We start from the raw sequence: 27601 nt of genomic DNA, 5'->3' as shown, positions 1-27601 counted from the left end.
AATCGCTGGGTCATGTGTGATGGTCAGTTATTTAACCCTTTCAGCCTCAGTTCCATCATTTATAAAAGGAGTTAATAGTAATACCTACCCCCTTGGGTTATTTTGCCAATGAGATAAGGTTTGTAACCGTTCAGCTCAACATTTGAATATAGTGAGCACTTAATAAGTAGCAGTTATTACTATGATTGGGCTTCCCTGGTGGCTCAGATGGTAAAGAATCTGCCTGCAGTGCGGGAGACCTGGGTTCCATCCCTGGGTTGGGAACATCCCCTGGAGAATGGAATGGCGACCCTCTCCAGTATTCTGGCCTGGAGAATTCCATGGTTAGAGGAGCCTGGCGGACTACAGTCCATGGGGTCACAGAGTCAGACACAACTGAGCGACTAATACACAGCATATTACTATGATTATTATCGTGAGGCTTGGCTGACTCTGGGTTTGGAGATACTAGGGGTGAGCCCAGGAGGCTGTACTGTACCATCAAACAGCTGTCCAGCATTCAACACCCACGTCACTGAAACCCTTCAAAACTCACAGGATGTGCCTGTTTACTAAAGTTGATGACTTCCTTTGTTGACTGTGATTTATGTGAGGGAAGCAAAGCAGCCTTCTAATTAGTGTTATTACTGATTAATGACAATGATGATAACAGCTTTAGTACTACTACTAATTGGTGTTACTATTCTTATTAAACTTTCCCTAGGTATCACCCGTGGGCTTCCCTGGTGTCACAGTGGTAAAGAATCTACCTGCCAACGCAGGACCCCTGGATTCGATCTCTGGGTCGCGAAGATCCCCTGAAGAAGGAAATGGAAACCCACCCCAGTATTCTTGCCTGGGAAATCCCATGAACAGAGGAGCCTGGTGGGCTACAGTCCATGGGGTTGCAGAGAATTGGACCCTACTTAGCCACTAAACCATCACCAAGTATCACCTGTACCTCTCAGGGAGAACACTGAAATTCTTTAAGGACCAGATTAGCTTTATCTAATGTCTTTGTTCAGGGGTCTTTGATTCTGAACTTCTGTCACCCATGTGACATTTTTTCTGTCAGTCATCTTTATACTCTGGTAGGAAGTGGGCCTCTCTTTACTCCTGTCTTGGGGAAAGAACCTTGTGAGGCAGATGATAAACCCTAGGAAGGTAAAGTTAACAACAAAAACATTGAGGAGCCCTAGTGCAGGATTTATAATAGGGAAACATGTTCTTAATAACCAAGGATTCTCACAAAGAAGGAAATTATCAAATTAAGATTCTGAAGACAGGTATTCTTCATTGACTGTAGTGATTTTGAGGCAGATACAGAAAGAAAATCATGGTGTAAATATTAAGGCTATACTTTATTTATGGAGAAAGCAATGGCACCCCACTCCAGTACTCTTACCTGGAAAATCCCATGGACGGAGGAGCCTGGTAGGCTGCAGTCCATGAGGTCACTAAGAGTCGGACACGACTGAGCGACTTCACTTTGACTTTTCACTTTCATGCATTGGAGAAGGAAATGGCAACCCACTCCAGTATTCTTGCCTGGAGAATCCCAGGGACGGGGCAGCCTGGTGGGCTGCCGTCTGTGGGGTTGCACAGAGTTGGACACGACTGAAGCGACTTAGCAGCAGCAGCAGCATACTTTATTTAAGACATTTAAAAAATTTTATTTTTAATTGAAGGACAAATGGGTTCCCTTACCCTACTGCTCTCCACCTGGGTGCCCTTTTCCAATAAAATCTCTTGCTTTTTCAGCACATGTGTCGTCTTGAACAATTCATTTCCGAGTGTTAGACAAGAGCCCGGTGTTGGGCCCTGGAAGGGGTCCCCCTTCCTGCAACAAATGGCGATTCTGGCGGGGACTCTTCTTTGCTGCGACTGACATCCTGACCACTCAGGGTACTCAGGGGCCAGCTTGCCTGCCAATGGACCAGACCCAGTGGCTGCAACTGGGACCCTTTTGTCCCTGGTCTCCTCCTGACATGGACAACTGGCCAGAGTGCCCCGACTGGGTAAGAGACTTTATTGACCTCTCTCCCCTTCCCTCTCTCTTTCCTCTCCTTAACACTTCCTAACCTTCCCCTTTTTTCCTAATCCCCTAGTCCTGGACGCAGGAATCAGGTTGAAGGGCCTCAGCCTGAGATGAGGATTGGAGACTGATCACCTCCTCTTGGCAGAGAACTCAAATTCTGGTTTCCCTGGTAGCTCAGTTGGTAAAGAATACACCTGCAATGCCGGAGGCCCTGGTTCAATTCCTGGGTCGGGAAGATCCCCTGGAGAAAGGATAGGCTACCCACTCCAGTCTTCTTGGGCCTCCCTTGTGGCTCAGCTGGTAAAGAATCTGCCTGCAACGTGGGAGACCTGGGTTCGATCCCTGGGTTGGGAAGATCCCCTGGAGAAGGGAAAGGCTACCCACTCCAGTATTCTGGCCTGGAGAATTCCATGGACTGTATAGTCCACGGGGCCGCAAAGAGTCAGACAGAACTGAGTGACTTTCATGTTCAAGTGCTTTACAATATTGTGTTGGTTTCTGCCATACATCAACAGGAACCTGATGTGGACCATTTTTAAGATCTTTATTGAGTTTGTTACAATATTGCTTCTGTTGTTTTTTTAAGTTCTGTTTTTTTTTTTTGGCCCTGAGGCATGTGGGATCTTAGTTCCCCAACTGGAGATTGAACCCACACCCCCTGCATTCATTGGAAGGTGAAATTTCAACCACTGGACTGCCAGAGAAGTCCCATAAAGCTGTACTTTAGACAGACCCAAGAAATGTGAGGAGACCCATTAGCACCTTTATATGGGGATTGACCAAGGGGATGACTGACGCCCTGCCTAGGAAAGAGCAGGGCATTGGTTACCTGCTTGGCCAGGGGGTCAGGGAGGGACTAGCTCTTCCTGCTGCCTGCACAGCTCATCCCCATCGAATTGTCTCTTATTTTTTTGGCCTCTCACCTTGGGCCCTTGCTGCAGGAACCGTGATTTCAATCAACATAATCCATGGGCTGATTGATCCCTGCTGGTAAATTTTATTTTTATAAAGGTATGTGATACAAACTAGAAAGAGGAATATGCTGAGTTACATGCAAAATCTTTTAGAAAAAAATCAAACCTCTTATTGTACTTTATATCCTTCTTTTCATTTTACTCCCTATGTTCCTTCTTTCCAACTCTAGGTGTTTAGCTTAGTCGTATTTATGTGTAATTTTTCTCATGGGGACAGAGGATGTGGGGCTTGGGGTGTATATAAATAGGCCAGGACTTCTGTTTCTTTCCCCAGTTTTGTGCTGCTTTGATTTTAAGGCTTAAATCAAGGTTAAGTTGGAAGTATATTTAAGCCATAAAGCATTTGCTCCAGACTAAGGGGTTCAAATTTTTCTGGAACCATTTAATTTCAGCCATATTTTTTCTCCACATAAACCATCCATTGCTGAATTGTTCTCATGTCTTGGTCTTGCTAATGCAAGTGCCTGTTGTGGGGTGTGAAGCAGTCATTTGTTTCTGCTGTTCTAGTTCATTGCCATGATCATGAAGTAGAGTTTTGTCTATTTTTAATCCTGTGTTGGTTCCACGCTAACCCTGAAACGTGAATCCAAGCTCTTGTTCACGAAACCAAAGAATAGAATCCACGGACATGCAGACACTCGCACAGGCAAAGTTTTATTTCAGAGAGTAGAAGTACAAAGCTCTCAGCATGGAGACTGAGAGGGCGAAAATTGTCCCCAAACAATGAGAATCACAACAGTTTATATCTTTGCCAACACTGACCTGTTCATTTTTGGTTGGTTTAGGGGTCCTGATGTATGCAATCCCTGACTGGTCATCATGCATAGTTTGTCAATTTTGTGGCCTTTTTTGATCTCTCAGTCCTTGAGTTTTCCTAAGACATTGAGTCTCCATCCCCTGACCTTTTCTGTGACCTCAGGCCATTGTTTAAGGACCAGATACGTATCTTAGTGTTGATGGTTCACCTAGTGTTTTCTTTCTTGATGAGTTGGACAGCAGTTACTGATTGTCTTGTCTTGGGTTTGAGTGTTTTATGGCCTCCAGGCCAGGGAGGCATTCCTCTGAATGCCAGGAAAACTGGAACAACGAGTATGGTTATAGTTTAATGAAGTGAGATGCTTGTGTAAGAAAATAGGTGGAAATTTGAATTGTATTTTTAAAAGAAGAAAGCGAGGCCTTAACCCTACACTAACTACTTAATAATTTTCTATCTCAACCCAAGAAGGTCAACAGAGAGGAAGCGTCCCTTGCTTATCACTCTAGTTCCAAGAATAGTGGTTTTCAACTCTAGCAGCACATGAAAATCACCTGAGAGCTTTGGACAACACCTGTGCCTGGGCCTTGCCTTAAAAAATGCTTATTTAATTGGCCTGGAATGGGCTCAGGCTTTGATTCATTCCCAGCTGGTTCTGATGCACAGTGACAGTTAAGAACCACTTCTAATCGTAATCATTTTCAGATAATTCTCCAAGACTCAGCTCAGTCTGGCTACCCCTGAGAAGCTTTTTCTGACACCCGCTCCTCACAAACCTCAGCTCAGAGCTTTTCCTCTCTGCTCCCAGAGGTACCCAATTTCTGTGTGTCTTGTTCCTGGTTCTTATCTCCCTTCTATTATAGTTTATTTAATAAATAAATTAGTTAAATTTATTTATAATTTCCTAAGATCAGATCAGATACCATATATTTTTAAATCTTTGAGCCTCCTGCACTTAGTACATTTCTGGGCATGTCTGCATGAAATCAATATTTGTTCAGAGAGTGAATGAATGAAACTGTTATCAAGGCTTGCCCCAGAATCACACTCCTGCCCCTCCCTTGAATAGAAACCAGTTACTCTTATCTAAGCTTTAGGAGGAAGCTGCAAAGAGAAAAAAAACAAGAACTGGTTAGAGCCAACTGGGCCCAAGATGGTGGAAGATTTGACTTCCACTTGAGCCTTATTATATGCTCATTGTAATATGTTAGCATGTTATGACACACCCACCAGCACCATGCTCATTGACAGTTGTCATGACAACAACTGGAAAAACCCATACAAGGACTGAAAAGGAGAGTTACATCAATTCCGGGTCCAAACCACACCCCTGTTCTTGGATAACTCATGAATATTCCTCCCACAAATCCTTTCCTTTTACTTCAATCCTCCTACATATTTGATGTCTCCATCCGAACTGGGTTGAGAAGTTGATTTGTGAACAAAGTTCCCACTTCTCCATTTTTTTGGCCATTGAATAAAGCTTGTGCTGTTCCAGTCTCAGCATCTGTTTTGTTATCGGCTACTTGAATCCGATTGGAAAAAGAGCCTCCCTCTCTGGCCAGGCTAAGACCTCTACACAGGTCCAGTTGGCCAATTTGGTAACAAAACTACACATAGAATGACCAAGAAGTCAATGCAGTCAATTTGCAAGCTAAGTTTTCCTACAGTTGTACCCTTAGATCTATACTGATTGTGTCTTTTTTTTGGACTCTTCTCAGGATGAGCCTGCAGTCTTCAATATGTTGTAGAGATATCTAGTCCTGGAGTCTTCTCATCAGAGTTTAAAAATATTAGGTTGTTTAAAACTCTGGAGAGATCAGAAGAGAATGCTGATGTCTTGAGCTGCTCACCACACAGACCCTTTGAGGTATTCATTCACTTCCTTGGTTGTTCTGAGGAATCAAGCTGTTCCTAGGTCCTGCATGGAACATGTGTTAAGGCAGTCATCACCTTCCTTACCATGATATATGCAACACGTCTCAAAATTTCTTTGAAACCCCAAACTAGAAGCCTGCTCTCATAGCCTAGGAGAGATTCTGACATTGAAAGGGATGCAAATGAGTAGAGTGTTTGCCAAATTACTTAGGATACTAAGCTCTTCTCCAAAGGAACCTAGTTTTCAATAGGAAAACTGCTAGGGTACCTTGTTTAAGAATATGTGTTGTCTGCAGGATCATTCCAGGTATAATTTTCAAAAAGCCTTTTTAGAATGAGCCACTCGAAAGTAAACTACTTGCATATAGGGGCTTTGTTCTGCTCATCTCTGTATCTTCAGACCATACAGAGATTCTTGGCCCATAGGAGACATTCTGTATACTAAACTGATAGATAAATGAATGGAGATGAAGTTCTTTTAGCTTGGTTTTAGACCCCTGCTGCAACAAGCAGAATTCTGAGTTGGGAAAGAGGACCATAGACATTCACAGACACTTTCATTTCTTGCAACAGGTTTGGTTTTACCCCAATTGAGACTGAGAAACTTGTGGACAAGACTGAACTGCCACCATCATTCCTCACCACCCTTAAATAAAGACCTAAACTGAAGAGATGATATTGGTGCCTGAGGTTTCCTCAGGCTTGATTTCTGGGGAGAAGTGAACCAGAACACTTGCTGGTTTTCCAGCCTTTGTGTATTATATCCTGCTCTGCAGCGAGCATCCGTCCTATCGAGTGACTGAGGCACAGCACACAGCCTTGACCTTCTCCAACCAGACTTAGCTCAGGATTCAGGCTGGTTATTGCTTTTTCTGCAATCTGCTGTTTAGGTCATATTTACCATAAGAGTCAACTTTACTGGAAATGATGGAGCAGGACCAAGGTCAGTCTCTGCCATTGAAAAGAGGCCTTGGAAACAGTCATTAAGAATCTAGAGCTACACTGTCCAGTGTGGTCGGCACCAGCCAGCATGTGGTTATTGAAGTTGAAATTAATGCAAATTAAATGCCACTAAAATTCAGTTTCTCAGTCATACTAGGCCCCATCTCACATGCTCAAGTGACTTGAGTAGCCATATGTGGCTAGTGACTACTGTATTGGACAGCACAGAGCAGAATGTTTCCTTTACTGTAGAAAGTTCTGTTGGCTAGTGCTAGTCTAGAGGGTCCAGAGACCACGGTTGGGAACCCAGTCGATGAGCAGGAAGCCTGTTCCCCAGGGTGACTCAACAACAGCTACCCCCGTCACATCTCCTCTAGCACTGTTTACTATTATTATTTTTTCCAAATGTTGCTCAAAGATTCACCATGGCTGGGAAATGAAGGAAATGATTTCTCAGGTTCTACAGTTGGAAAGATTGAAGGCAGGAGGAAAAGGGGGCGACCGAGAATAAGATGGTTGGATGGCATCACCGAATCAATGGACATGAGTTTGAGTAAACTCCGGGAGACAGTGAAGGACAGGGAAGCCTGGCATGCTGCAGTGCCATGGGGTCGCAAAGAGTTGGACACGAGTTAGCAACTGAACAGCAACAACAATACTTGTTAACAAAGAGACAGCCTTGTATAGGGGTATAAAAGAACATCCCTACTGGTAAAGAGATTATATTAGATTGAACCATATGAAATAGCTTTTTTTCTTGTAGGTCAGAAAGGGCTAAATATCAATTTCATGAGGTTCAACCTAAGTCAAGGGAAAGAGTGGTGGAGAGTCAAGGGCAGAATGGGCATCTGTGGCTTGTGTTCCTTTTTTTGTTATGGGTTGGCGATAATACAGGTAGTTTTAACTTGGCAATGGGTGGTTGGCTGAAAGCCTGCTTCTTCCTTGCCTGCTGCTGCTGCATAAAGAGAGGCTTATGTGTGTTCGTAGTGAATAGTCATGGAAGAGTTAGAATGTATTAGTGGTAAGAAACAGAAAACCCAGCTTCATAGATACTGTTTTCCTAACAAGCAGCCTAGATGTGGTAGCTCTAGAGCTGGATGAGCAGTTCCATGACCCCAAGGGCTCTGAGCTGGAGTCTCTGCTTATTCTGCTGGCCTTCTCCTCCCGGTTTACCAGATGGCTGCAGCAGCTCCAGGCATCATATCCCTGTGAAATGATGTCCAAAGGCAGGAACTGAAAGTGGGCTCAAGGGTGGGCGGGACAGCGAGTGAACTCTCTGCCTGGACCTCTTTTCCCTTCAGGGAGCAAAATCTTTCCCAGAAATACACCTCCCCTGCAGATTTTCTCTTCGTCTTAGCCACCAGAGTTTGTTATGAATCCACTCATTAAATAATCTGGAAAAGGGAAGTGTGTTTATTAATCTTAGTTTAAACCAGTTATGATTCATGGCCTGAAACTGGGCGTATTTCCAAGCAAGCTAAATTGAGACTCCATCAGCCAGGAAGAAGGAATAGAGAAAATGGACCATGGGTGGATAAGTCATACTGTTTCCTCCAAGTTATTAAGATGCTTTCTGTTGGTAAATGACTGTTGAGAACATCTTTTATTTTCACCTGCTGGATATCCACTGGGCCTGCTTCAGTGGTACTCACTGGTTTTCCTCTGGCTGTGGAGGGAGGGGGAAGGGACCCTTTCCCAAAATTCTGCAAGTGGGAACATGATCTGAGGATAAATTTCAGGACTTCTGTTTGAACTGTTAGGAAAAGACATGTTCTACTTACCCTGGAGTCTGAGAAGATAGCATGCCAGTTAAAACTGTTGGTGGTGAATTTGCCTGCCTGCCTGAATGCATGAATGATACATGTGCTAACACAATGAATGCCACTTGACTACTTTTTTTTTTTTTGATTGCAGTGCATGACTTGTTGGATCTTAGTTCCCTGACCAGGGGCTGGACCCACACCCTTGGCAGTGAAAGTATAGAGTCCTAACTATTGGACTGCCAGAAGATTCCCATGAATGACACACAGTGCTAACACAGAGGAAAGAAAAATGGAAAGACAGTGAGAAGCTTGGTCCAAATGGAATTGAGCCCCTGTATGCAGTCTCACAGAGTCGGACACGACTGAAGCGACTTAGCAGCAGCAGCAGCATGCAGTTATGACTGATTTATACTGAGACTATTCAGTTATGTGACCTAATAAATCTGTCACCTACCCCCGCCCCCCCACCCCCACTGCCATTCCCCCGGTCATTTTTTTCACAGAAGCTAATTTGAATTGTGAAAGATTCCAGCTAGGTGTCAGTCTCTAGCCATGAAGTGTTACAAGTGATAGACTTTATTATTTATTTATTTTTATGTTTTGAGTTTTTAGCTGTCAGGCATGTGGGATCTTAGTTTCCTCACCAGGGATTGAACCTGTACCACTTACTTTGAAAAGCTAAGTCTTAAACACTGGACTGCCAGGGAAGTGCCCAAGTGATAGACTTTAAAATTAGTACCATCTAAGGTAGAATGGAAAGTCAGGCGGGATCTGACTACCCCTAGCTGAGAAGTTAGCTGTCTTTGTTATGCTCTAACAAGGCATCTAGTTAAATTGTTGCCCATTCTTTCTTGGAACACAGAGCGTGTGCCATTTGAGACTGGAATCATTAAAGTCCTTGTAGAACGTCTTAGCCTGTGGAATGTGTTGGCTGCTTCTTAAAGTGCTCAGTGAGTTTTTTATGAGAAAGAGACAAGCTTCTTTCAAAGTTGGTCCATCTAGAAGTAGAAAAAGAGGAAAAAAATGTCGATAAAAAAGGTCTTTTCTGCCTTTCATAACTGAGAGCCAGGTGAAGTTATACCTTGTAAGAGTGGAAGAGGTGAGTTCTCTGCCTTATGATGAAGTTTGTCCCAGCAAAAGCAGGAAGACTAGAAACAGAACAGAACAGAAGACTAAAACCAGGAAGCAGCCTGAGCTTGACTGCAGCTCATCCTCATGGTCATCAAAAGACATCATGGTGGAGTGAAAATATGAGCCACAGGATGGGAGAAGATACTACAGCACATGTAACTGACAAAGAGCCCATATCTGGAACTCCTATAAGCAAATAAGAGACAAACCAATAGAAAAGTGGGCAGGACTGATCAACAGGCCTTCACAAAAGGGACTATCCAAATAAATATGAGAAAATGCTCAACCTCATCTGTCATGAGAGAAATGCAATGAAAACAAATAGGAGATCCCACTATAGGTTCTGCCGGAACAGCTACAATAAAGAAGACAGATCATACCCATGTTGTTGAGGAACTGTTGGAGCCCACAGACACTTCTGGTAGGAATGTAAATAGGTAGTTTGGAAAAACTTGGTATTATCCATTAGAATTGAATGTGTGCGTATCCTATTACCAAACAGTTCCACTCCTAGATATATGAGTGCATATATACCAAAAGGTGCAACAATATTCTTAGCAGCATTGTTTGTAACAGTCCCAAATTGGAAAACTTTCAACGCCTATCAACAGCGAATGGGTAAATAATTGCAATGAACTCTATAGTCCAATGAACGCGATCACACTATTGCCAGCATCACCAGGAGGACTAAATCTGGTAGATATAATTTTGAGTGAAGAAGCTTGACGTAACACATCCTGTAGGGTTCCATTTATGTAAGCTTTGAAATAAGCAAAAACAACCTACGGCGTTAGAAATGAGGCGAATGGAGACCCTGGGAAAATGGGAGGAGGTCTGATTGGGATGGCACACAAGGGGCTTCTGAGAGCCCTGATGTCCTATTTCTTGACCTGGCACTGGTTACACTGGTGTGCTCACTTTGTGATCATTCATGTGTGATTTCAGCATTTCTCTGTCAATAACATTAAAAAAAATCTTCTAATCATAGGCTATGGAAGAAGAGAGATGGTTGTGAGAGTGCAAATCAATGATTCATTAAAATAATAATTATCCCCTGGCTGCGGTTGAGAGGCAGCTTCGCTGAATCTTCCCTTTCCAGGCTCCGGTTTGGAATTTCACTGATGCAGACGAGAAAGTGGAGGCCATTAAGCTGAGAAGGAGGGAAGAGCCCTCAAGCTGCTGCTAAGAAACCAAACTCCCAGGCCAGAATTTAGATTAAGGACAATATCTCTTGCTTTGGTTAATATTCCATGAAATGACCAAATGCAAATTGAAAGAGTAGTAAGTAGTGAGCTTCTGAAGGATTTATTTTGCTGGAGAAATCTCAGCATGGCCAAGGGGGCTTGTGATTGCTCAGCCCTGAGGCAAGCCCAAATTCCGCAACCTGCACCATCTGGAAGTGAGTCCTCCCCAGTGTCTCTCCTCAGATGGGAATGGGGGACAACGGGCAGAGGGGATTCTCTCAGAGCAGAACCGGGGTTGTCAGATGGGCTGGCAAGGACCCCACTCACTGCTAGCCCACAAGTCCTTACTGTTTTTGTCCAGCAGAACACAGTAAAGTCTGCTCATCAGGGCCTGTTTCCCCTTCTCATTTCCAAATGAGACATTTATTGTATTATCCTATTTTCTTTTCACTGTTGTTTACAAGAACACTGCTGTATACGTTGGGAGTGTTTATGTCTGTCATTTAGTCTGAAGGATGTCAAACTCTAGGTGCTCAGACCTCATTGAGAGGAACCCACATGACTTAAGAGATCCTGGTCTTGGACCTGGGTATAAAAATGGCATAATTTGGATTGTTTATGACTGGAGAGGGTGTGATTTAATTTTTAGATGCGTGTGGTTTGGTTATACTATGTTAGGGATATAGATTATATTATATAGAAAATGGATTATAGAAATTGTACAAATGGAAAGAAGGTTGTATAGGAATAATAAGAGGGTAGGGATGGATTGTAGAATGCATTTGTTATTTTTGCCTTCCTAGGAATCAATTTCCTCTTCCTAGGTAATAGCGCACTGATTTTCTTTTGAAGAACTGCCCTCTTCTCAGTTCTCAGACTATGTGGTTTATCCTTTTCTCTTGACCACAGTGGTTGATTCAGAGATAGCCCCGTGACTGAGGTCAGGGGCCCAGCCATGAGATTGACTTTCTGAACTTTTGAGACTCTCCTGGGAGAAAGAAGCTTCCTTTGCACTGGTGGTGTTACAGTGATAGGATGTGAGCTTGGAGCCATCGGAGGACTGTCCTGCATTGCATGAGGAGTGTCTGCCTAAATGTAGCCGGTAGAGATGAAACCAGGGCAGGAGATGGAGAGAGGCCAAGTTTGATGTCCTCAGTCAAGCTCTGATGACAGTTACTCTCCTGTACTTTTTCACTGTAGGAGCCACAAATATGAGATACTTTGCCTGCGACCGTGTGATTCAGTTTCTGAAACTTGCAACTGAAAATCCTGTAGTTACAATCAGCTATGGGAAATGCATATGCTATGCTATGCTAAGTCTCTTCAGTCGTGTCCGACTCTGTGTGACCCCATAGACGGCAGCCCACCAGGCTTCCCCGTCCCTGGGATTCTCCAGGCAAGAACACTGGAGTGGGTTGCCATTTCCTTCTCCAATGCATGAAAGTCAAAAGAGAAAGTGAAGTTGCTCAGTCGTGTCCGACTCTTCGCGACCCCAAGGACTGCAGCCTACCAGGCTCCTCCGTCCATGGGATTTTCCAGGCAAGAGTACTGGAGTGGGGTGTGCTTTGGGTTTGTTTGGTGCTCTGCACCCTTTGTTAACTGAAAGGGAGGAGAGTGACTTTTACTGAAACAACTGTCTTTCGGGAATTAATGCAGTAAAGGGAAGACCTAGTTGAATATGTTCCTCTGTTTCTTTGGTTTGGCATCCAAGGCCTGAGAAGACTTTCACGGCAGCATGTCACTGGCATTCTGCTTGGTACTATGAACCGCCCTTCTCCCCTCCTCCCAGGTGAATGACATCCGGCCCCCCACAGTCCAGGTCCCCATCCTGAACTCCAGCTGAGACAGTGCATCGGGGCATGCTTGTCACAGTGATGGTGCCATGTTCTGCCCCACACATGCATGTGTGACAGCAGCGTGTTCCACACATGTTGGGGGGGTGGGGGGGTGTAGGTTTGTCAGCCATGACCATGAAACCTAGGATGACATGAGACATGGCAAGACTAGTGCTCAAGGTTACGGATCTGTGGGCTAATGCACAAGGGATAAACAGTGAGACTAAGGAGTGAGGGCTCCCAGGGCAGTGAGTGGAAGGAGCCAAAGGCCAAGTAGAAGAGATATCAGAATTAGGAGCCGGGAAGCAGAGAACAAGAGTCAGGAGCCAGCAAGACTGAGAAGACAGGAGAGACGGCTTCTCCGAGGAGACACTGGGCAGGCTGGCCATGTCCCAGGGGATGGCGTTTGTGTTGCTCAGGGCTACTGTCAGAGGTCCAAGGGGAGGCACAGCAGATTCATTTGACAGTTACCGCTCCTGCATTTTCTATTAAGAATTTTGTTTCTTCAGGCTATGCTATGCTAAGTCACTTCAGTCGTGTCCGACTCTGTGTGACCCCATAGACGGGCAGCCCACCAGGCTCCCCTGTCCTTGGGATTCTCCAGGCAAGAACACTGGAGTGGGTTGCCATTTCCTTCTCCAATGCATGAAAGTGAAAAGTAAAATTGAAGTCGCTCAGTCATATCTGACTCTTAGCGACCCATGGACTGCAGCCTACCAGGCTCCTCTGTCCTGATACAAATTGAAAGGTTTAAACTTAAAAAAAAAAAAGAATTTCATATCTTTAAATAAGCTTATTTACAAAATAGAAATAGACCCACAGACATAGAAAACAAACTTATGGTTACCGAAGGGGAAAGCAGGGGAGGAATAAATTAGGATGAATTAAAATACACACACACACACACAGATCCAACAAGGTCCTAGTGTTTAGCACAGGGAACTATACTCAATATTTTGTAATAACTTGTAAGGGAAAAGAATCTGAAAAAGAATGTGTGTATATATATATATACATACATACATATATATATATATATATATATATATGGTGGCTCAGACAGTAAAGAGATCCCCTGGAGAAGGGAATGGCTACTCACTCCAATATTCTTTTTTTTTTAGAAAGTATCCATATGTATAAATAAATCTATACTATTTTTAAAAGCCAGCACCACTCTTCCCATCCCTATTTCTTCTTTCTCTCATAATGTGCAGCAGCAGGTAGAAAGATCTCTCGAAGGCTGTTCCAGTGCCCATGGGAGTGGATGTGCTGGGAAGCCTGGGGCTCTGCTGATGGGGCCTGGCCATGTGGCGGCGGTGCTGGCACCAGGCTCGGTCGCCTCTGTACCGCTTGTTAGTGGTCTGGTTGGTGGCAGCCAGGTACAGACAGAAGCACAGGTAGCCCCCCAAGAGGAAGCTCAGCACCACGACAAAGCCCACCAGGAAGAGGATCCTTGGGAAGGTCAGGAACAGGTACTGAATAAGGAAGACAGGGTCAACAACCTACAAGTGTCCGAGGTCATCAATGTAAGTCTCTAGGTACAAGTCTGACATCACCACCAGCTGGACCAGGAACATGGTGCTCACCACGGCCATGGTGGTGGCTGAGACTGTCAGCGTCAAGAGGTAGGAGAGGAAATACCAGGTGTTCCAGGCCCCGATGCAGTTTTTCACTCACACACAGTGATGGTCAAACTGGTACACACACAGGTTACACACTTGGTGCTTGGACCGCGCTGGTTTCCTTAAATCACAAGTAGGACACCTCCTGTTCTTTGGGAACATCATTTCATCGAATGCATAAACTTAAAGGAACAGTAATTTGCTTGCTTTTGTTATGGTACCAGGGTTGGTTACACAACTAAGGGAAAAAAAAAAAAAAAGTTTACAATCAGCAGTAGATAAGGCAGAAAAATGTAATACAAAAACTCCAGCTCTTGACAGAGGCCGAATATTTCCCAGATATATTTGGTATAAACCATCCCTTGCAAGGTGAGATGCAGGATAGCGAAGCTGTAGTTTCTTGTATGGAAGAGGTAATGAAGCACTCTTAGCATGGCTCTCTGAAGACATTTGGGAATTATATATGAAAATATCTGTGCTCCTCTGCTGATTAGGCCTTGCAAGTAATGGGTTTTTGAGCCGATGCAGATCATCACAAAACCAACCAGCACCAAAGCTAGGTAGAGCAAGAAGAGAACCAGAGAGTCCATTCTGGGGATATTTCTTTTGTCTGGATAGCTTTCAGCCAGCAGCTCTGGCACTCTTCCTCCAAACGTTCACGGAGAACTCAAACGGCATCTCCTCTTGCGCAGCGCCGTGCGCCTGGTACAACAGGTAGCACCCAAAGCTACAGGAGACATGGTTCTCCTAGGGGGCTGGATCTGGTGCTGGGATCTGTCAACAACCAGCTGCCTCGGGCTGGCACCTCCAGGGCGTGTCCCCAGACCCACTCCAGTATTCTTGCCTGGAGAATTCTATGGACAGAGGAGACTGGTGGGCTACAGTGCATGGGATCACAAAGAATCGGACACGACTGAGTGACTTTCACCCATTTACTCCCTCCCTCATATATAACTGGGCTTTCCCGGTGGCTCAGATGGTAAAGCGTCTGCCTGTAATGTGGGAGACCTGAGTTCGACCCCTGGGTCGGGAAGATCCCCTGGAGAAGGAAATGGCAACTCAATCCAGTACTCTTGCCTGGAAAGTTCCATGGACATAGGTGCCTGGTAGGCTGCAGTCCACGGGGTCGCAAAGAGTCGAACATGACTGAACAACTGAACAAAGTTGATTTACAATGTTTGAGGTATATAGCAAAGTGAATCACATATTCTTTTTCAGATTTTTTTCCATTATAGGTTATTACAAGATATTGAATATAGTTCCCTGTGCTGTACAGTAGGTCCTTGTTTTTTATTTTATATATAGTAGTGTGTATCTGTTAATTCCAAATTTCCAATTTATCCCTCCTCCCACCTTCCCCTTTGGTAATCATATGTTTATTTTTTATGTATATGAGAGTATGACCTCATCTTAGCTCTATTATACCTGCAAAGATCCTATTTCCTAATAAGATCACATTTTCAGGTACTGGGTACAGTTCCCTTTGGGCTTCTCAGGTGGCTCAGTGGTAAAGAATCCATCTGCCAATGCAGTAGATCTGTGTTTGATCCTTGGGTCAGAAAGATCCCCTGGAGAAAGAAATGGCCCCCTGCTCTAGTATTCTTGCCTGGGAAATCCCATGGACAAAGGAACTTGGAGGGCTACAGTCCATGGAGTCCCTAAAAGAGTCAGACACGACTGAGCGACTAAACAGCATGGTTCCCTTTACAGGTCCTGGTGCAGTTGGAACTTCAGTGTATCTTTTTGGGAGACACAGTTGAACCTGCTGTTTGCAATGCCTGCTAAGCAAATAGTAGGTGACTAAATTATTTGCTGAAGAAATAAATAAAAGGAATGGCATGATTGGATATTAGATGTGCATGTGGTTTTTTGAGACTACTGTGGATCTGAAATGCTGGGTAGAGGAGTTTGGACAATGCTCTAGGGTGGTAAAGCTTGTTGAGAAACACTGAGTTGATTTTATAGGGTTAAGCAAGGGAGAATTGTAGCTTATAGCTTGGGATTTAAGAATTCTAGATTTTCAGTCTATCTAAAGATGTCACCAGACTTTTGTCCCTTGATTCTATTAAAAAAAAAAGCAACTGTTAAAAATGCCAGTTGCCAGCTTGGAACACTCAAGTAGCAAGTCTGTGGCTCAGAACAGAGATTCTTTTCCTCGAGTTGGTGTCTTTGAAAGAAGCAGTAATGGACTCAAAAACATGTTAAGGAAAATAAACATGTTAAGACCAGTGCAAACGTGGTATCATTTTCTATAATGGAAGAGTCTAAATATAGCCCCTATGATTGTAGATCATCACCATAGACAGTGTATTCCCCGGAGCTTGCTCAAGTCTTTCACAAACACGACCTATTACATTTCTCACCTTTTCACAGCTTCATTAGAGGGGCTGATATTTTGGCTCACAAGTCATACTGAATTTGCAGCGAACAAGTCCAGGCGGCTGGTGTCTTCTTAAATCCCCCACGCTGAGCCCTGTAGGCAGGCACAGGTGCTGTGTTGGCAGGTACTAATCAGCTGTAGACAGCATGCCTTGCCGCTTTGGTCTCTTTAGAAACGTGAAGCAGTCACAGACATCTAGCAGCCTACACTTCTGAACCCATCTTCTATGAGTTGAATTGTGTCCCCTAAAAAGACATGTTGAAATCTTAACCCCTAGGACCTCAGAATGGGACCTTATTTGGATATCAGATCTTTGTAGATGTAATGAAGTTAAAATGAAGCCATTATGGTGGGCCATAGTTCAACTTGACTGATGTCCTTATGGAAGAGGGGAATTTGGACCGGGACTAAATGAGGAAAAGGCCACATGAAGGTGGAGACATACAGGGAGCAGGTCATGTGATGACAGATGCAGAAACTGAAGGGCTCTAGCTCAAGCCAAGGAAAACCAAGGATCCTCAAAATTCCTGAACCTGGAAGAGGCAAGGAAGGGTTCTCCCCTTCCTTTTAAGGAAGCATGGCCCTGCTGACACCTTGATTTCGGACTTTTAGCTTCCAGAACTGTGAGAGAATGAATTGCTATTGGTTTAAACTACCTAGTTTGTAGTCCTTTGTCATGGCAGCCCTAGGAAATGAAAACATTTTTTCTTTCCCCAGTGTTTATCTGCCTTAAGATACCTTTCTCTAGGTACCCTGTTGGGTTAACTTAGCTAATTGTTTATTGCTAAGGTATTTGCAGTTGTTGCTATCATTGTGGGGGGTGCGTGGGGAGTTGCTGAGCACCATGTGCTCTGTGAAGGGACCCTGTGTGGCAGGTCACCCTCAGATGTGCTGACTGGGGAGACTTTAATGAAGGGAAACACAAAGGTGGACACGGGCAAGGAAACTAACAAGGATGATGAAGGATGACTCCTACCAACTGCAGCTCGTAATGGAAGGTGCCATTACCACCCCTTAACCTAAACAAGTCAGGGACGGACACTCCCCAGAGCCAGGGACGGCAGTAGCTGTGGCTATAGGAGGTGGCTGTCTAACAGGATCTGCATGGCAGGGAGGGAACCAGGGGATACACATCTGCTCATTCTCTTCTTCCATCCTCTGATACCTATTTGCTTCACCCAACCAGAAGCTGGAGGGCAGCTGGCATGGAGCCTATAAAGGTCAGGTTTCCTGGGCTACAAAGAAGGGTGAAGCAGTTTAGAGAGTGGGTTCTCAAGAAGAGATGGGGGCTGAGACTGTGCAGAGATCATGCCAGATGGGGGCAGGGAGCCAGTTCTCAGCAGCCTACCCTTCCCCCAGCTTCGATTTGCTCGTCCAAGGATATGCCTGGTATAAAAGTCCCCATTTTGATCCTTTTTGCATTTTGGTGGCACCTATTTTTATGTGAGAAATAGCTGTCTCTGAATGCTAAGTTCTAATGCAGTTGCTTTTAAAGCTCAAGGGCGATGGGGGCAGAGGCAGAGGGAGAGAAACCTAACAAAAATGGGACAGATAATGGTGGATTGTTAGCTCGAAGGAAAGGATTGCCAGAAGGAGAATACTGACCAGGGATGAGGTTAGAAAGGGGAAAAAAAAAAAATCCTGTGCTAAGGGGAAGAAGGTGAGCTGGATTCCAGTTAATAGAGAAAATGAGCTAGAGAAGGACATGAAAAGATGACCTGAATGCAATCCTGAGAGAAATGTACAAGAGATTTCTGTCTGTGAGAATCAGGGAGAATGAAATTGTATCTTTTTTACCAGAATGTGGTGAGAAGGAGATGAGTCAGTGTAAGGAAGAGTGCTCTTTAGCTATGAAGTACTGTATACATTAAAAGTATATAACAACAGTCACTATATAACAGCCATCTAGTTGGGGGTACAAGGAGATGCCTGAGCAATTTCAGCTACTGTGATGGATTATGTATGGCTAGTCATCATTTTCACCCATGATAAGCAATAGGGACTTCATTTCATCAACTAAAGTAGGGTAGATCTAAGAACAGAAGTCAGATAATTGAGAGGGAAAAGTCTGAAACTTCTGCTTTGCCAAACTCCTACATTTGTTCCCTTCTTAATTCACCCCATGAGAGTCTCAAGGACTTGGTAGATTTCGGTACCTAAGTGACTGGCGAGTAGAAGATGTTTCTGAATTTCTTCTGAGCAAGTGTATGGAGGAAAGCTAGGATCATACTTCCATTACTAAGGGGACACGATGTTCAGTTTTTTTGATGTGGTCATAGTAACAGTAAGTAGGAATCTCTTAGAACTTTCGATTGTTGTTGTTCAACCACTAAGTCATGTCCAACACTTTGTAACCCCATAGACTGTAGCATGCGAGGCCTCCATGTTCCTCACCATCTCTCGGAATTTGCTCAAACTCATGTCCATTGAGTCAGTGATGCCATCCAGCCACCTCATCCTCTGTCATCCCCTTCCCCTCCTGCCTTCAGTCTTTCCCAGCATCAGGGTCTTATCCAATGAGTTAGTTTTTTGCATCAGGTGGCTGAAGTATTGGAGTTTCAGTTTCAGCATCAGTCCTTCCAATGAATATTTGGGTTGATTTCCTTTAGGATTGACTGGTATGATCTCCTTGCAATCCAAGGGATTCTCAAGAGTCTTCTCCAGCACCACAATTCGAGAGCATCAAATCGTTGGCACTCAGCCTTCTTTATGGTCCAACGCTCATATCGGTATCTGTGTTGCTGTTCAGTTGCTCAGTTGTGTTTGACTCTTTGTGACCCTATAGACTACAGTATACCAGGCTTCCCTGTCCTTTACTATCTCCCGGAGCTTGGTCAAACTCATGTCCATTGAGTTGGTGATGCCATCCAACCATCTCATCCTCTGTCATCCCCTTCTCCTCCTGCCTTCAATCCTTCCCAGCATTAGGGTCTTTTCTAATGAGTCAGCTTTTTCCATCAGGTGGCCAAAGTATTGGAGCTTCAGCTTCAGCATCAGTCCTTCCAATGAATATTCAGGATCGATTTCTTTTAGGATTGACTGGTTTGATCTCCTTGCAGTCCAAGGGACTCTCAACAGTCTTCTCCAACACCACAGTTCAAATGTATCAATTCTTTGGCTCAGCTTTCTTTGTGGTCTAACTCTCACATCCATACATGACTACTGGAAAAACCATAGCTTTGACTAGATGGACCTTTGTCAGCAAAGTAATGTCTTTGCTTTTTAATATAGTGTCTAGGTTGGTCATATATTTTCTTCCAGGGAGCAAGCATCTTTTAATTTCATGGCTGCAGTCACCGACTGCAGTGATTTTGGAGCCCAAGAAAATAATGTCTGTCACTGTTTCCATTGTTTCCCAATCTATTTGCTGTGAAGTGATGGGACTGGATGCCATGATCTTAGTTTTCTGAATGTTGAGTTTTAAGCCAACTTTTTCACTGTCCTATTGCACCATCATTAAGAGACTCTTTAGTTCCTCTTTGCTTTCTGCCATCAGGATGGTATCATCTGTATATCTTGAGGTTGTTGATATTTCTTCCCACAATCTTAATTCTAGCTTGTGACTCATCCACTCATTACCTTCAGTTCAGTCGCTCAATCGTGTCTGATTCTTTGTGACCCCATGGACCTCAGCACGCCAGGCCTCCCTGTCCATCACCAAATCCCAGAGTTTACTCAAACTCATGTCCTTTGAGCTGGTGATGCCAATACCTTGGTTCCGCTCTAATTTAAGTACTTAACTCTTCTCTGAATTATATCAGTAGGTTTTTGACATATCAAATTTCCAGTCCATTTTCTTCATTGTCAGATGAGTTATCTTCCTATAAACAGGTCAGACAGTTCTACCCCCTCAATATCTTCAGTGGCTCTTTCTTGGTCAAAGTATCTGGCTCAGTTCCTATCTGTAGCTTTAAAGCCCTCCAGGAATGAGCCCTGATCTGTCTTTTCAGCTTCCTCACCCACTGTGCCTGTCTCTGGCCCTGCACATGTCACACTGCACTCCTCACCCTTCCCTGAATTTGCCATTCAAACCTCTATGCTTTTTCTTTTGGCCACATCATAAGGCATGTGGGATCTTAGTTCCCCAACCAGGGATTGAACCCATGCCCCCTGCCTTAGGAGCATGGAATCTTAACTACCAGACCACCAGAAGAGTCATGCAAATCTCTGTTTTTATACTGTCTGTAGAATCTTCCTAGCTTCCATTCAAATCTAGATCTCCACATAGCCTTTCTTGGGCCACCTAGTTGGAATCCATTATTCCTGACTTCATCTTTCCATAGTATTTTTCTTACTCCTCTCCTATAGTTCTTATTTTTACATTGCTTTATATTAGAGCTAGTTGCCTTCTGTCCAGATTGTATGCTTCCCAAGGGCAGCCACTGAGTCTTATTCCTTTCTGTGTCCATCCCTTAGAGCTTCACACGTAGTGTGTGTGCATGCTCAGTCACTAAGTCATGTTTGACTCTCGCAACTCCGTGGACTGTAACCTGCCAGGCTCCTCTATCCATGGGATTTCCCAGGCAAGAACACTGGAGTGGGTTGCCATTTCCTCCTCCAGGGACAGAACCCCAGAATGGAACCCCCATTCTCCTCCATCTCCTGAATTGGCAGGCGGATTCTTTACCACTGAGCCACCTTCACACGTAGTGTTAGTCAGTTAGTTCAGTCATGTCCGACTCTTTGCAACCCTATGGACTGCAGTATGCTAGGCTTCCCCGTCCATCACCAACTCCCAGAGCTTCCCTGTCCCTCCCACCAACTCCCAACTCCCAAACTCATGTCCATCAAGTCGGTGATGCCATCCAACCATCTCATCCTCTGTCATCCCCTTCTCCTGCCTCCAATCATTCCCAGCATCAGGGTCTTTTAGAGTGAGTCAGTTCTTCCCATCAGGTGGCCAAAGTATTGGAGCTTCAGCTTCAGCATCAGTCCTTCTGATGAATATTCAGGATCGATTTCCTTTAGGATTCACTGGTTTGATCTCTTTGCAGTCCAAGGGACTCTCAAGAATCTTCTCCAACACCACAGTTCTAAAGCATCAGTTCTTCAGTGCTCAGCCTTGTTTATGGTCCAACTCTCCATACCTGACTACTGGAAAACCCATAGCGTTAACTATACATAGTGGGTTCTCTGCAAATATTAGCAAATGAATGAATACTAAGCAAATCCTACAGTGTGGATCACTGAGAGGCTGGTGTTGAAGTATATATTATAGCTTCAGAATTCCTGATCTAGAACTTTCCTGGTGGTCCAGCAGCTAAGACTCTGCACCCCCAATGCAGGGGTCCAGGTTTGATTCCTGGTCAGGGAACTAGACTCCACATGCTGCAACTAAGACCCAGCACAGCTAAAAAGAAAAAAAAAAAGAATTCCTGATCTTTTTTCACCAGGGCCAGAAGTTCGAAAGGAGGTGATTTAGTTGGTGAAGTAGTCTATGGGAAATCTGAAACGGGAGCGCAGCTGTACTCCCATTTCATTTTGTTCCTGTAGATTTTGTCTCATGGCCTTGACTTGAAATTTCAGTTGGAAATTTGAAATGCAACAAAAATAGCTTCTTCTGTGTCATCCAATAATAAGGCTTTCGAAATCCTTTATTTCCACGTAAACATATCTCTTGAAAATCAACTCTGCTACAAAGTGGGGCTAATTCAACTGCCATCCATGCGGATGTAGTTGTGAGGATGACTTTAAATGGGACATTTTTAGACTCTCCAATATGTCAACAAGTTAAGAGTTTCATTCATTTAAAAAATGTAAATAAATGCAGCTGCATCTGGTTATACAGACAATAAAAGTGAGATCGTGATGGTGCTAAAGCAAGTGGGAAGATGCTCTAAATTGAGAGACAACCAGCTTCGAGCCTAATTTAAGGAGTACCAATAAATATATTTAGAAAACTCATGCAACAAAACTCATACCTCCAGCTCATCTTTTTTTTTTTCTCACTCTGTGAGCTAGCTGAACTCATCATGACAACTTCAGAACAACAAATAAGGAACTGGCTGCCTACCAAAACATAAAGTGGTGAGAAAGGAAAGTCACATGCATCAAACATGCATGTTGGAATTCTCCATTACTCTACATAAAATAATTATATAACTTTGTATTTCCCGTTAGAATCTTTTGTTGAGTTAAACAGTGTTAAACTTTCAAAATTTAGATTTCCAGAAATCAAAGAGAGCCTGTTTGTTTTAAGATATAATATATTTTTCTTCTAAAATGTCATTATAAATGCAACTAGGTACCCAGGCTGGCCCAGTAATGCCATTTAAGCTTATAACATTGATGCCATATCATATATTTGCAAGGAAAATTAGTTTAAAAAAAAGTTTGCACTGCAATATTAACATTTATGTAAGTAATTTAATCTCTCATCCTTAAAATTGATGAAGAAAGGCTTTCATTCTTACTAAATGATAATGCCTGTGGAAAAATAGATTTCATTAAAGGAGAATGAAAATAGAGATTGGTACTATAGTGGAGAGTCTGAAGGGAAATTTGGGCTCTTTCCCAGGCCTTCTAATTTGCTACTATTGGTTCTTGATGACATTACATTTCACTCCCAAATGCAGGGCCTTCCTTTTTCTTCACATGGATATATCACTAGTACTGCTTTAAACTTATCATTCATGATTACGGTCATTTTTCTTTGACTCACAAATGGAAAAAAAGGGGACACAAGAGACATTTTCCTGAGGTAACTGAACAAAAATTACATGAGAGGAAAGAGGGAGAAGAGGCTTTTAACAAGGCTCTGTGTGCATATGAAGAATAAATTTCCCCTAGTGGTGAATGGAGCTGAGTCAGCAAAAATGCAAGATTTCCCCCTCCCCCCTCCGCCCCCCCCCCGCCCCCTCCACCGCTTAAAAAAGGAAAGAGCTGGTCATTAGATTTGGTGGTTCTCTGTCATGCTATTACCTCCTGAGAGGCAGGGACCATCGCAGGAACAAGCACAGAAAGGACACGCGGTGCCCCTGGCTGTTCTTTTTTACGGGACATTCATCTATCAGTTGTTTGTAAGTTTGAGATTTACTGCTCTCTCTCATTAACAACTTTGGATTTTATAATTGTGATTTATTTCTCTCATTTTTCCATATGGAGTAAATGAGTGTATTCTATTTTTTAAAAACTTGTCTCTCTCTCTATCACCATCATCTCCCATCCAACTTGCTGCTACTATTGAGGTAATACTTTTATAAGACCTTTCTTCAGGCAAGAAAAACTCTGCATGGCTTCCCATTTTCTTCACAAGTAGAAATTTTTCTGCCAAGTGTCTAGATTCTCCATAATAGGACCTCCCCCTTCATAGCCAAGCCCACGCCTCCTCCACGTCTCATCAGATCCCTCTTCTGTGATTTGGCCAGGATCTTTCCTGTTCTTTGAAAATGCCACAACCATTCCAGCTTCTATGCATCATCAGCTCATGTTCTCCTTGCAATTCATACTTTTTCTCCCCGGCTATCTAAATTCCACTTATATGTAGGAAACAGTGTTTGGAGACCTAGTCTACTTGTAATAATTTTAGCCACCCTCTGGTGATGTTTGTACTACATAACCCAGCCTTTTAAGCTGCCTATGATTGGACTAAGAGAGTATATCTGACCCAAATGAAACGATCAGACTCTCTTTCCCAGGAACTTGGAAATGAAACCGAAAGCAGTCTGAGTGTTCAGATGTGGAACATGTGAACTTAGGAGCTGAGGATCAACCACGTTTTCCTTTGTGGAAGAGCCTATGGAAACCTAATGATAGAAAGAGAGCATGCAGTGCTTAGGGTGCTCCTTAGAAAATAACAGAAACCAACTCTGGTTTGTTTAAGCAGACTATGTATTTCAAGGTCTTATGTAGCTCTTAGAATCAATGGGGAAGCTGGAAAGCCAGGTTTGGAAAATGGACAGGGACCAAGGGAGACTAGGCAGTCAGGGACTGCCAAGTCTGACCAGCCAAGGTGTCTGACCAGAGACCATCTGGTTAGAAGGTCACTGTAAGCTCCATGTCTTGTGTTGACTTGTATAGGACCATATAGCAGCTGCAATGCTCCTTCTCAAATTTAACTCAGATTATGACACTCTGCTGTGGTTGGATAAGAAAGAATTTCTTTGGTCTTTGTCCCAGGTTCCTGGCTTGGTGCTTCTAAAACACCTTAGAATTTCCCAGGTGATAAAAATGCTATTGTTATTCATGGTGGGTCTTGATCATTTATGCTAATGAGATGGCTCTGGATGGGAGTCATTTGGACCTGGAAGCTCTGGACCCCGAGGCTTAGATGAGCATCAGTGGTTGGTAAGCACATCCATGTGCTGGGAGGGTGACTCATCCTGATTCCTTGGGATGCTCCTAGTCCACACCCTATGTGTCTCTTCATTTGACTGGTCCTGATTTGTATCTTTTATAATAAAACTGCAAGTTTAGGTCTAGTGCTTGCCTGAGTTCTGTCAGTTGCTCTGGTAAAACTGAACCTGAGGGAGTCATAGAACCTCCTGAATTTTTAGCCAGTCGTTCAGAAGTGTGGGTGGCCTCAGGACCCTTGAACTTGCAGCTGGCATATGAAGTAATGACTGTCTTCTTGGGGGCTGTGGGATCTCTGCTGACCCAGGGGCTTGGTATCAAAATTGTATTGCTATATTCCACCTTCTTGAACTTCCATGTGACTTTTATTAAACCAGAATAACACAAATCTTCACCATGGCCTTGCCAGACCTGACCCCTGTTGCCTCTCCCACTACTTTCCCTCCACATTCACTTCACTCCAGCCACAATGGCCTTTTTTTCTGTCTCTCGTACAAACCAAGCTGGCTTCATTTCAGGTCCTTGCACTTGCTGTTCCATCTCCCTAGAAGGCCTTTCCTCCAGATCTTTGCCCAGACTTCTCTGAGGGTGAAAGTGCTGTTGGTCTTGTTCACCTCTGTATCCAAGACCTAGAGCCATGGCTTTATTGGTTGATTATAGACTCAGAGGTCACACTAGAGACCTGGTGAATCTATTCATTGTAATTCTGCAGCCGACAGGATTGAATTTGAGCTCTGATGTTTTAGCTTGATTGGCTCCATGGCTATAAGACAAGAGGTTCTCTTTTGCTGTAATAGAAACTTTATGGTTCTCTAACCCTGACATTAGGGCTTCCCTGTTAGCTCAGATGGTAAAGAATCCTCCTGCAATGCAGGAGACCCAGGTTTGATCCCTGGGTCAGAAAGATCCCCTGGAGAAGGAAGGGGATGGTTACCCACTCCAGTATTCTTGCCTGGAGAATACTGGATAGAGGAGCCTGGTAGGTTACAGTCCATAGAGTCCGCAAAGAGCTGGACATGACTGAGTGGTTAACACTTTCACTTTTCAATCCTGAGATTAGCTAAGATAGTAAAGCCCTGAACTAGTCTTTTTTTTTTTTTTTTTCATCTAACTCACCAGTGTGTTCAGAAAGCAGCCAGCTCATCCAGAGCCTTTCTAATCATTGTTCCTGCCGAAATGGTGACTTACAGCCACCACTTGGTCTCCTCAAGCCTCACCTCCCATAAGCACTTCCTCCCAAGTGGCCAATGGTGAAAATTTAAGTCACCATTTGCTGCTGTGTACCATGGAGACCAGCATCCCAATTTCTCATTGGCATTGAGGTAATCACTGCATTCAAGCCAAGATCGCTCAGAGGACCAATCCAGATACCTATTTTTGAGTCAGTTTCCTGGGGCTGTTTTAGAAGCTGAGCATGAGTTTGGTTGGAGAAGCAAAAACTACTCTTGGTTTTTTAAACAGAGGGAATTTAACTCAGGAAATTGGTAACGAAGGTCTTGGGACAGTGGAACAGTAAAAACTGATCATTTGAGGGGGCCACTGGCCATCCACCTCTAAGGAGGCTGCACAAAGTGAACGTGCCTTACCAGAGTCCACCGCTGTGCCGCTGTTCTGATCCGGCCTCCAGAGCAGGAGCCTCAGAGCTGTCCCTTGCTCCTGCCGCCGCTACCACGGCCACGGCCACTGCTGCTCTTGCCACTGCCTCTGTTGCTCTTGCTGACGCTGCCACCGGAATCAGGAAGAAGGATCACTTCTCCCTTTCATCCACTTTTCAGTCTCCTCCCAGTGCCTCCCACTGGCAGAACCAGCTGGCAGGGAGTGTGCAAAATGCAGTCTCAGGCTTCCGGTCCTGGTGCTGGAGAGGAAGTGAAGTAGGGGGAGTGTTAGCTGAGAGGCCACAGCTTCTACATGGCATGAGCTCAAAGGTCACTCCCAGACAGACCTTCCTTGCCCACCCAGACTAGAGCAGATAAGCTATGCTCACTCTCAAAACTATACATTACTATGTGTAAAATAGATAACTAACGAGAACCTACAGTATAGCACCGTGTGGGGAGGGGGAAGAAGGTGCAACCTGTTTGTAGGACAGATATCAAGTTAACCTTAAAAACACATTCATATATGCATTGGGGCTTCTCTGATAGCTCAGATGATAAAGAATCCGCCTGCAATGTAGGAGACCCGGGTTTGATCCCTGGGTTGGGAAGATCCCCTGGAGAGAAATGGCTACCCACTCCAGTATTCTTGCCTGGAGAATTCCATTGACAAAGGAGCCTGGCGGGCTACAGTCCATTGGGTTGCAAAGAGTCGGATATGACTGAATGACCAACATTTTCACTTTCTTTCCAATATGCATCAACTGCAGACAAGTATTGTTTGATTCCATTTATACGAGATAACCTGGAATAGTCAAATTCATAGAGTCAGAAAGTACTTTGGTAGATCCCAGGGGTGGGGAATGGGGGGTGAGGAGGGGGAATGAGGACTTAGTGTTCAATTGGAATAGAGTTTCAGTTTAGGAAGATGAAAAATTCAGAAGGTGGATGATGGAGAGAGTTGCTCAACAGTGTGAGTGTATTTAGTGCCTCTGAAATCAGTTCAGTTAGCTATGGTTAAAATGGGCTTCCCTGGTAGCTCAGCTGGAAAAGAATCCGCCTGCAATGTAGGAGACGCTGGTTCAATCCCTGGGTCGGGAAGATCCGCTGTAGAAGGAATAGGCTACCCACTCCAGTATTCTTGGGCTTCCCTTGTGGCTCAGCTGTCAAAGAATCCGCCTGCAATGTGGGAGACCTGGGTTCAATCCCTGGGTTGGGAAGATCCCCTGGAGAA

At 44.1% G+C, this 27601-nt stretch overlaps 2 long non-coding RNA genes and 1 pseudogene across 4 annotated transcripts; 1 reads left to right on the top strand and 2 right to left on the bottom strand.

Moving 5' to 3' along the window:
• Nucleotides 1-825: 825 nt before the first annotated feature.
• Nucleotides 826-10461, top strand: LOC102416136. Of its 3 annotated transcripts, XR_003109498.3 has the most exons (7): nt 826-864; nt 1741-1997; nt 2959-3028; nt 4451-4555; nt 5467-5615; nt 6197-6566; nt 8480-10461. It is a non-coding gene; the product is annotated as an uncharacterized LOC102416136 (long non-coding RNA). The 3 variants fall into 3 exon arrangements; XR_006551201.2 differs by lacking the exon at nt 4451-4555; XR_327932.4 differs by lacking the exons at nt 2959-3028; nt 4451-4555.
• LOC102389132 lies at nt 5542-26702 on the bottom strand. Its single transcript, XR_327935.4, has 3 exons — nt 26359-26702; nt 16464-16725; nt 5542-5666 (listed from the first exon to the last, which is right to left on the bottom strand). It is a non-coding gene; the product is annotated as an uncharacterized LOC102389132 (long non-coding RNA).
• LOC102416572 lies at nt 13589-14856 on the bottom strand (annotated as a pseudogene).
• Nucleotides 26703-27601: the final 899 nt, after the last annotated feature.

Source organism: Bubalus bubalis, chromosome 5 (assembly GCF_019923935.1).
Source record: "Bubalus bubalis isolate 160015118507 breed Murrah chromosome 5, NDDB_SH_1, whole genome shotgun sequence".
Classification (NCBI taxonomy): domain Eukaryota; kingdom Metazoa; phylum Chordata; class Mammalia; order Artiodactyla; family Bovidae; genus Bubalus; species Bubalus bubalis.
Note: the sequence above shows the minus strand (reverse complement) of the source record. Positions and strands in the feature narration are given on the sequence as shown.